This window comes from Palaemon carinicauda, chromosome 5, assembly GCF_036898095.1.
Source record: "Palaemon carinicauda isolate YSFRI2023 chromosome 5, ASM3689809v2, whole genome shotgun sequence".
Classification (NCBI taxonomy): Eukaryota; Metazoa; Arthropoda; class Malacostraca; order Decapoda; family Palaemonidae; genus Palaemon; species Palaemon carinicauda.
Window position 1 is genome coordinate 82,104,643 of NC_090729.1, and position 10,000 is coordinate 82,114,642.

Genomic DNA, 10,000 nt, shown 5'->3' on the forward strand with positions numbered 1-10,000 from the left:
CTTCTAAAGTGATTCCCTGTCAATTTGTTTATCGTGGATAAATATTCCCTTGCTCGATTCCCAATTAATAAACCCTGTGGAGTTGGTATTTAAACTATTCATAATTTATCACTGCTGTAACTTTGCGTGTTACCATATGAAAGTTTTTTTGGATTAGAGGCAGTTTTTACTTAATTAGCCAATGTTATGTTTACTTTACGCCGAAGTTTTCGGATCATTGGGCCTTTCGTGGTTAGGTGGTTGCCACGTTAAATTGGAGGCATAATATGTAGGCTATATATTTTTCATTGCTCAGAATTCAATTTAATTGTAAAGTTAACTACTGAGTTTAGGGACTTGAGTGAAATAGCAGAGCTTGCGCTTTTACCTCAAAAATCTTTTTTCATTTTACTACAGTTATTGAATTGAGTGATTTAGCAGAACTTGCCTTTACCTTTTGAAAATAGTATTTCGTTTATGTCCTCAGGGTTTCTTGAAAAACGAGGAGGGTAGGAGAAGGAAGACAGCATACCTGTAGTTACTTCTGACACAGGAAAATCCTTCTCTACGTCAACAAGCCCACCAGCAACCAGTTCTAAATTTAACTTCACATGGAAGTTCAACCTTTCATTAAAGTGAACATTTTTTAATGGACTTGTTTTATTCCTTCCATCGTACAATTTTCAAGATGGCGCCCAACGTGGGGCTCGAGTAAGAAATTTGGTTGCTGGTTGGTGTCGTTGAGTGTAGGATTGGCGGAGAGAATGACGAAAGTACGAGAATTTTCGAGTTTATCAGTGTTGAAATTTTGTTTATAATTTAAGTTGTCCTTGAATTTTACCTAGTTTATATTTTGGTTTTGGTATTGTCATGAAACTGTCAATTCTAGGACATTCTTATGTTAGAGATTTGGAGCTTAGGGTTAATAGCTCAACAATTGTGATTGAACCGACATCCTTTGATGTTCAATTTCTTGGTTTTCCTGGTGCCACATTAAATTATTTTTTGAATAATCTAGCTCTCCTAGAAGATGTTTTCACGTATAACCCCGATTATTTGTTGGTAATTTTAGGAGGTAATGATTTGAAGTCTCGTGTAGATTTGTCAGTGGTAAAGAATAATTGCAAAGAATTTTACAAGATTCTGAGATTCAGGTTACCAAGATCTTGTATAGTTGCATCTCAAATTGAAATCCGATTTTATGAAAGGAGAAATCGGTTTGATAGCCCATGCGTGGAAGAATTCAAGTTAATGAGGCGTTATCTCAATAAATTTATTAACAAGTTGAGTTTCAAGAATTACTTGTTCAGAGTAGAGGGTCCAGGTAGATTAGATAATAGAAGGTTATACAGGGACGCCGCACATTTAAACTCTGTTGGGTTAGATCTGCTCTATAGATTGATTGGTGATTGTCTGAAATATTGTTTTAATAGCAATCGGCAAAGATGTCAGAATTATCGCTTTTGATAAATTCTCGGAAATACATCCGCAGTCAAGTGACTAAGAATGTCAATCGAATTGAAGATTGTAAATTGGGTTCAGAAGTTGAACGGCGATCACTTATCTCTAAATTTCATGGATTTGCGGAAGAGCTGAAGGTTTATAATTCTAAAATAGCCAAGTTATTATGGGCAGAAGAGGAAGATGAATCAAAATTGAATATTGAATTTGAGGCTTGTGGGAGCTACTTGGATAAAATAAACTTTTTTATAGCTACCCTTGAGGCTACTAAAGATTCAGTTCCTCCCCATTCTGTACTTGAAGAAGCTAGAAGCCTTTTGAAAAGCCCTACAGCTCCTTTACCAGCATTTAAAAGTGTAGAGGGAGAAAATATAGAGAAATTTCTTTCTGAATTTGAAGAGGTTATTAAAACCTTCAAGTACACTCAGAGAGACAAATTACTGCTGCTGAAGCAACAAGTGTCAGGTCGTGCATCCATACTACTCGATTCACTTGAAACAGACAAACAGACATATGAAGATGCAAAATTAATTTTAAGGTCTGCTTTAGCATCCCCTAGGTTTCAGAAGTTTACGTTAATAAAACAGTTGACAGATATGAAAATGCCTTACCAAACAGATCCATTTGCGTACGTTGGTCAGATGAAAAATTTCATGGAATCTGTTAAGTTGTTGAAAATGGAAGTGGACGATTTTTTGAACTATTTCTTTTGGAATGGCATGAACAGCACCTTCCAATCTCAGCTAGTAAATATTACCAATAAGACGAGGCCCTCCCTTTCAGAAATTAATGATAACATTTTTGAAGCATGTGAACGATATGCCATAGCATCTCAGAAAATTTATACAAAAGTTAAGAAGTTTCCCAAAACTTCAGAGACTGTTAATATAGCCTCTAATGTGAATGTTGAAGGGCAGCCTACTAAGGTGAAATGCTCTTTATGTGCGTATGACAGAGCAACTGATGATCACCAAGTTTTCAAGTGCCCGGTTTATTATAGTAATAAGGCAAAGGTGGATAAGCTGAAAGAGATAGGAGGTTGCCTTAAGTGTGCCAGTTCCTCTCATTCTGCGGGTTTGTGCAAGTTTAGACTTCATAAGAAATGCAGAGGTTGTAATGGCTGGCATTTCACCTTTCTCTGCATTAAAAAAGATTCCCCAAAAGATGAGGTAGTCAATGCTAGAAGTCTTAATAAAAACTCCAATTTAGTTAATGAGAAATCTGAAAAGGTTTCCACAGGCGTAGTATTTTCAGTGGATGCTCTTCAGTGCTATGGTAATAGATCTGCTCTACCAACTTTTACTTGTCAGCTAGAGGACCATACCCAAATAAGAGGTTTACAAGACTCGGGCTGTCAGTGTAATTTTATTACGGATAGAGCGGTTAAGAAGATTCAGTTTAAAGTTTTGAGGAGAAATGTGAGTCTTACTGTTAATGGTTTTAACTCTGCTAAATCATATAATACAAAGGTTGTGGAACTGAATTTAAAATTTGGTCAGGAAATTTGCAAGGTGGAGGCCCTATGTGTACCTTATATAAATATAAATTTGAAGTTGCCTAATTTGTTCAGGGTGGCAAGCCATTTCTCTGCTAAGGGTTACACCCTTGCAGATAAACAGTTGCTAAATAATGGGGATGAGTTAAATAGTATAGATTTCATCCTAGGCACTAACTCTGCTCACTGCACTATGGCGTCAACAGTTAGGTTTGGACAGGATAGTCCTTCAGTATACTTTCAAACTTCCTTTGGAGTGATGCTTCTTGGTAATGTTGACACTGTTAAAAAATTTACATTGCCTTCCTGATTTAAATGCACTTGAAACTTCCATTACTTGCAAGTCTGATGTTGCTCAGTTGGATGTAGGCTCTCTTGATTCCATTGGCCTTGGATTAGGTAAATTTAATGATGAATCTATATTGGAGCATGAGGAAATGGTAGTAGAAGCTAATTTTCTAGTTTTAAATGAGAACGGGGGCATAAATGAGCAAGCACTACAAAGGGCCACTGAGAAAATGTTGGAATATGACTGCAAAAGGATCCTTAATTATGATAAGGAAGAGAATGAGACATCTGTGGAACTCAATAATTCTCTAGTAAGATATGCACTTAACAATGCCACTGTTAATGAGGATGGAAGAATATCAATGCCTCTGCTATGGAACAGTAAGGTGTCCCACTTACTTGGTAAAAATTATAAACTAGCTGAAGCAGTGTTAAAGTCAAATTTAAAGAAGCTTTGCAAAAGGGAGATGCATCTGAAACTCATGGATGAAGTCATTAAAGAACAAGAAAATTTAGGAATAATTGAAAAGATCCCAAACCTTAAGCATTACCTAACTGAACATCCTGAACATAGTTTTTTACCCCACATGGGGGTGTTTAAACTTGATCGAGAGACTACAAAATGCAGAGTAGTATTTCTATCAAACATATTTGAGGCGGACCCTAGAAAACCCATGACAGTAAGCCATAACCAGACAATTCATCCAGGGCCGTCGTTAAACCAAAAGTTAAATTCAGCCTTACTTCACTTACGATTTGGTTCGAAGATATTTTGCTTTGATCTCAAAAAGGCTTTTAATCAGATAGCACTTAGAACTTCAGATCAGAATAAATTACTTTTTCTTTGGGTTAGAAGTGTGAAGAAGAAAGATTTTTCCTTAGTTGGTTACAAGAATCTTAGATTGAGTTTTGGTTTAAGATGTAGCCCAACAATTTTGATGTTGAGTCTCTATAAGATACTGGTTTTGGATGTGGATGATGATACTTAAGAGGTAAAAAATATGAAGAAATTGCTTTATCAGTTGTTTTATATGGATAATGGAGCTTATACCTGCAAAAATTCGGATGCCTTGGAATGGGCCTATACTCGGCTAACAAATATATTTGCTCCTTATAGGATAGAATTGCAACAAATTGTCACCAATGATGGCCCACTTCAAGAAGTCATTGACTCAGACTGGGATCAAAATACACTAACAGAAGTTAAACTTTTTGGTTTGAAATGGAATAGGGAGTTGGATACCCTTTCAACTTTTCCCATTGTTTTGGAAGCTTCGGCAAGTACGAAGAGGTCCATCCTCAAGTCCATTGCTTCAAACTTTGATTTGTATAATATCAATGGTCCAGTATTTAATAGGGCAAGGATATTTATGCATGGTTTACAGTGTGATAAGTCATTAGGATGGGATGATATTTTACCTGGGGAAAAGCTAAAAGAATGGAAATGCATTGCAAGGCAAGCTAATTCTACACCTGAAATTGTTGTTCAAAGATTTGTTGGGGAAAGAGATGGACAATACAGACTTCTTGCTTGTGTAGATGCTAGCAGTATGATATATGGAGCTGTTCTGTATATAGAGAACATTGATACTGGCCAAACAAATTTTTTATTAGCCAAAAACAGGCTCATAAACAGACAGTCTAATACGAAGTCCATCCCTTCCCTGGAGTTACAAGCCATTTGTTTGGGTGTGGAGTTGTTAATTGATTTGTATAAAGATTTAGGAGGGCCAGATTGCCTCGTTCCAATTGCAATAAAAAGTTTGGATTTGTACTCTGATAGCTTGGTAGCTCTTTCTTGGATCAATTCATATTCCTATAAACTAGATAAGATGCAGAAAAGGTCTGTATTTGTTCTTAACAGGCTACAGCAAATAGATAAGTTATGTGAAACGTTTCCTGTTAATTTTACTTTCATCACTGGAACTGCCAATCCTGGAGACTGCATAACAAGAACCTTGTCCTATAAACAGTTAATTAATACAAACTATTTTTCCGGACCTCAACCTGATATCCACCAGTCTATTGTCAGTCAAGATATTTTGAGAGTTACAGTTCCTAACCCTAGGGCTACCCTTGACTTCAAAGAGGAGAATGTTTTAAGTAATGTTTGTGCACAAGACCTTAGGGAGGACGTTGCTGAGCATCTAGTTTCTCCAAACAGATACTCTAGTTTCTCTCTCATGGTTAAAGTGCATGCCAGGGTTGCTCAGTGTTTTGCCAAGTGGAAAGCTACAGTTACAGCTAGAAAACTGAAGGTTCCCGTTGAATCTAATGATACAGGATTTTATGTGAAAGCTCTGAAGATGATCATATTGAAAGAACAAAAAATTCAGTTTCCTAGTGTTTTGGAGTATTTTGCATACAATTCTAAACTTCTTAAGGATATACCTAATTTGGTAAGACAGTTGAATGTTTACCCAGATAAAGATGGAATTCTCAGAGTCAAAAGAAAGTTTGACAGGTGGAAAGGTAAACAGAGGTGTTGCTTCCCAATCTTGCTGTTTAACAAAAGTTCCTTGACAGAACTGATAATCAGGAGTCTTCATATAAAACTCAAGCATGCTGGTTATTATTCTGTTCTGAATGAGCTACGCAAGAAGTTCTGGATACCACAATGTTTTTCAGCTGTTAAAAGAGTGGTAAAAGATTGTGTCATCTGTAAAAGGTACAAGGAGCATACCATTCGGTTAAATCAGTCCCTTTATTATTATTATTATTATTACTATCCAAGCTACAACCCTAATTGGAAAAGCAAAATGCTATAAGCCCAGGGGCTCCAATAGGGAAAAATAGCCCAGTGAGGAAAGGAAATAAGGAAATAAATAACTGAAGAGAACAAATTAACAGTAAATCATTCTAAAAAAAGTAACAACGTCATAACAGATATGTCATATATAAACTATTAACAACTTCAAAAACAAATATGTCATATATAAACTATAAAAAGACTCATGTCCGCCTGGTCAACAAAAAAGCATTTGCTCCAACTTTGAACTATTGAAGTTCTACTGATTCAACAACCCGATTAGGAAGATCATTCCACAACTTGGTAACAGCTGGAATAAAACTTCTAGAGTACTGCGTGGTATTGAGTCTTATGATGGAAAAGGCCTGGCTATTAGAATTAACTGCCAGCCTAGTATTACGAACAGGATAGAATTGTCCAGGGAGATCTGAATGTAAAGGATGGTCAGAGTTATGAAAAATCTTATGCAACATGCATAATGAACTAATTGAACGACGGTGCCAGAGATTAATATCTAGATCTGGAATAAGAAATTTAATAGACCGTAAGTTTCTGTCCAACAAATTAAGATGAGAATCAGCAGCTGAAGACCAGACAGGAGAACAATACTCAAAACAAGGTAGAATAAAAGAATTAAAACACTTCTTAAGAATAGATTGATCACCGAATATCTTAAAAGACTTTCTCAATAAGCCAATTTTTTGTGCAATTGAAGAAGACACAGACCTTATATGTTTCTCAAAAGTAAATTTGCTGTCGAGAATCACACCTAAAATTTTGAGAGTCATACAAATTTAAAGAAACATTATCAATACTGAGATCCGGATGTTGAGGAGCCACCGTCCTTGACCTACTTACAATCATACTTTGAGTTTTGTTAGGATTCAACTTCATACCCCATAACTTGCACCATACACTAATTTTAGCTAGATCTCTATTAAGGGATTCACCAACCCCAGGTCTACATTCAGGGGATGGAATTGATGCAAAGAGAGTAGCATCATCTGCATATGCAACAAGCTTATTTTCTAGGCCAAACCACATGTCATGTGTATATAGTATGAAAAGTAATGGGCCAAGAACACTACCCTGTGGAACACCGGATATCACATTCCTATACTCACTATGGTGCCCATCAACAACTACTCTTTGAGATCTACTACTTAAAAAATCAATAATAATGCTAAGAAACGACCCACCCACTCCCAACTGTTTCAGTTTGAAAACAAGGACCTCATGATTAACACGGTCAAAGGCAGCACTAAAATCAAGGCCAATCATACGAACTTCACGACCACAATCAAGGGATTTCTGTACTGCATTGGAGATTGTAAGAAGGGCATCACATGCTCCAAGGCCTTTACGAAAACCAAATTGCAAACTAGGGAATAGATGATTACCTTCAGCAAACCTATTAAGACGTTTTGCCAGAAGACGTTCAAAAACTTTAGATAATATGGGAGTTATGGAAATTGGGCGGTAATCAGTGGGACTTGAGCTACCACAAACACATTTACATAGAGGAGTAACATTACCAGTTCTCCAACAAGTGCTAAAAGCTCCTCTTCTTGCTAACTTGCGCAAAATAACAGATAACTTTGGAGCTAAGAAATCTGCGGTCTTTATAAAAAACAAAGGAAAAATACCATTTGGGTCTACACCTCCATAAGCATCAAGGTCCATCAACAGAGCTTTAATCTCACGAGATCGAAAAGCTAAACTAGTTAGTTTAGCCTCAGGAAAACAGGAATGAGGAAGTTCAAGTTTTTCATTACTCTGTTTACTGTCAAAAACATCAGCCAAAAGGGTTGCCTTTTCCTTTGGACAGTGAGTGACTGAGCCATCTGGTTTAAGTAAAGGAGGAACTGCTGCATCTACACCAAAGAGTGCAGATTTAAGGGTAGACCACCATTTATGTTCCTGAGTTGTACCAGAGAGGGTTTCTTTTATGATTAAATTGTACTCCTTTTCAGTTGAGGCATAAACTCTCTGAGCAAAAGCTCGAAGCTGAGTATAGTTGTTCCAGGTCAAATCTGATCTGTTACCCTTCCAAAGGTGATAGGCCTCCTGCTTCTCCAAATAAGCACGTCTACAATCATCATTGAACCACAGTTTGTCCTTCATTCGGTACCTTAGCACACGAGAAGGGATACGCCTATCAATTATGTTGACTAGATTCTCATTCAAAGAGACAACAGGATCTACACTATTATATAATTGTGACCAATTCAAGCACAAAAGATCATGCAAAATCCCATTCCAGTCTGCTTGGGATTTCATATAAATTTTACAGGAATATGATATATCAGGGACAGGCTGCTCAGTCTTCACTAATAATGAAATCAAGGCATTATCAGAAGTCCCGACTGGAGAATCAACCTTACTAGTTATAACGCCAGGGGAGTCAGTGTATACGAGGTCCAAGCAATTACCAGACCTGTGAGTAGCTTCATTTATGATTTGCTCACAGCCTGATTCTGAGGCAAAGTCTAAAGCTCTTAAGCCATGGCGACAAGCTTACCGGATGGATCCTTCCCAGATTCCCTTCAGTTATGTATATATTGATTATTTTGGACCATATTTTGTAAAGCAACAGGGTAGTAAGGTGAAGGTTTGGATTCTGTGTATGAGCTGTATGTATACAAGGGCCATTAATTTGAAATTATGCTTGGATTTGTCAGTCAAGGAATTTTTGAGATCATTCACTCTACATACCTTTGAACATGGTTTACCACAATTTGTAGTAAGCGATTTGGGGACACAACTTATTGCCGGGGCTAATGTTATTGCAGATTTTTTAAAAGATTCTGATACTCAGTCATACTTTGAAGAAAATGGAATTAAACCTATTGAATTTGAAAATTATTACAAGGGTTGTAGCCAAATGGGTTCTTTAGTGAAAATTTGCATAAAAATGGTAAAACATCTAATTAACAAATCCATTAAAACAAATGTGTTAGACATAAGGGATATGGCCTTTCTTATATCTCAGGCAACTCATCTTATAAATCGTCGTCCCATTGCCTTTAAGGATGGTTTAAGGGATGTGCCTGATGAATCTGTACCTAGCCCAATAACTCCAGAAATTTTAATACATGGCTACGAGTTAACCTCTGTTAACATTATACCCGAATTGCAGTGTGATCCTGAATTAGATGGGGATTATGACTTGAAAGATTCACCCTCAAGAATAATTGAGGACACTTACAGCAAGCTGACGAAGGTAAGAGAGACCTTGATTAGAATTTATCATTCTGAATTTTTGACGACATTGATAAATCAAGCAGTTGATAAGACTGACAGATACAAGCCTGTTACCCATAAAATCATTGAAGCTGGAGACATTGTTTTGCTGAAGGATCCTCATACTAAGGCCTTAAATTATCCACTTGGGATTGTTAAGGGGGTGGTAAAGAATGACCTTGGAGAGGTGACCAATGCTCAGATTTTGAAAGGGAAGTCTGGTGAAGTTGTGAAAAGACATGTTACCAGCCTTATACCCTTGCTCAGGGATAAAGGTTGTATTAGTGGCATTGCTCCCTCTGTGAGACCCAAGAAAACTATAGCAGTGGACTCTAATTATAGGTATCCAAAGAGAGCAGCTGCCGTTGCTTCAGGATTAAGGGCTAAGGAGATGCTCCTAGAATAAATCAAGAACTTCCTCAGATTTTCAAAGCCTAGAAAATCCGAGCTCCTTCCCTGGAGTGTTGGGAATTCTGTTTAATTAATGTTCCTTTTGTTGTTGCTACAGTATTTGGTTAGCAAATCATATATTCCATTGTTTATTAATTTTCTTTCTGGGTAAACCTGTGTTACCCAGTGATAACTTATGCATTATTATTATAAATAATGGTAGTTTACGCTTGAAGGGAAACCCAGCATATTGTATATTTTCGTTTTGACGGTAAATCCTTTGAAGCATGAACTACTAAACAACCCTTTCGGAACTATCTGCTGGTGGTCTTGTTTTTTCCAGTAATACGAATTCTAAAGGAAACATCGCCAGCAGAGAGAAGAGAGTTGAAAGA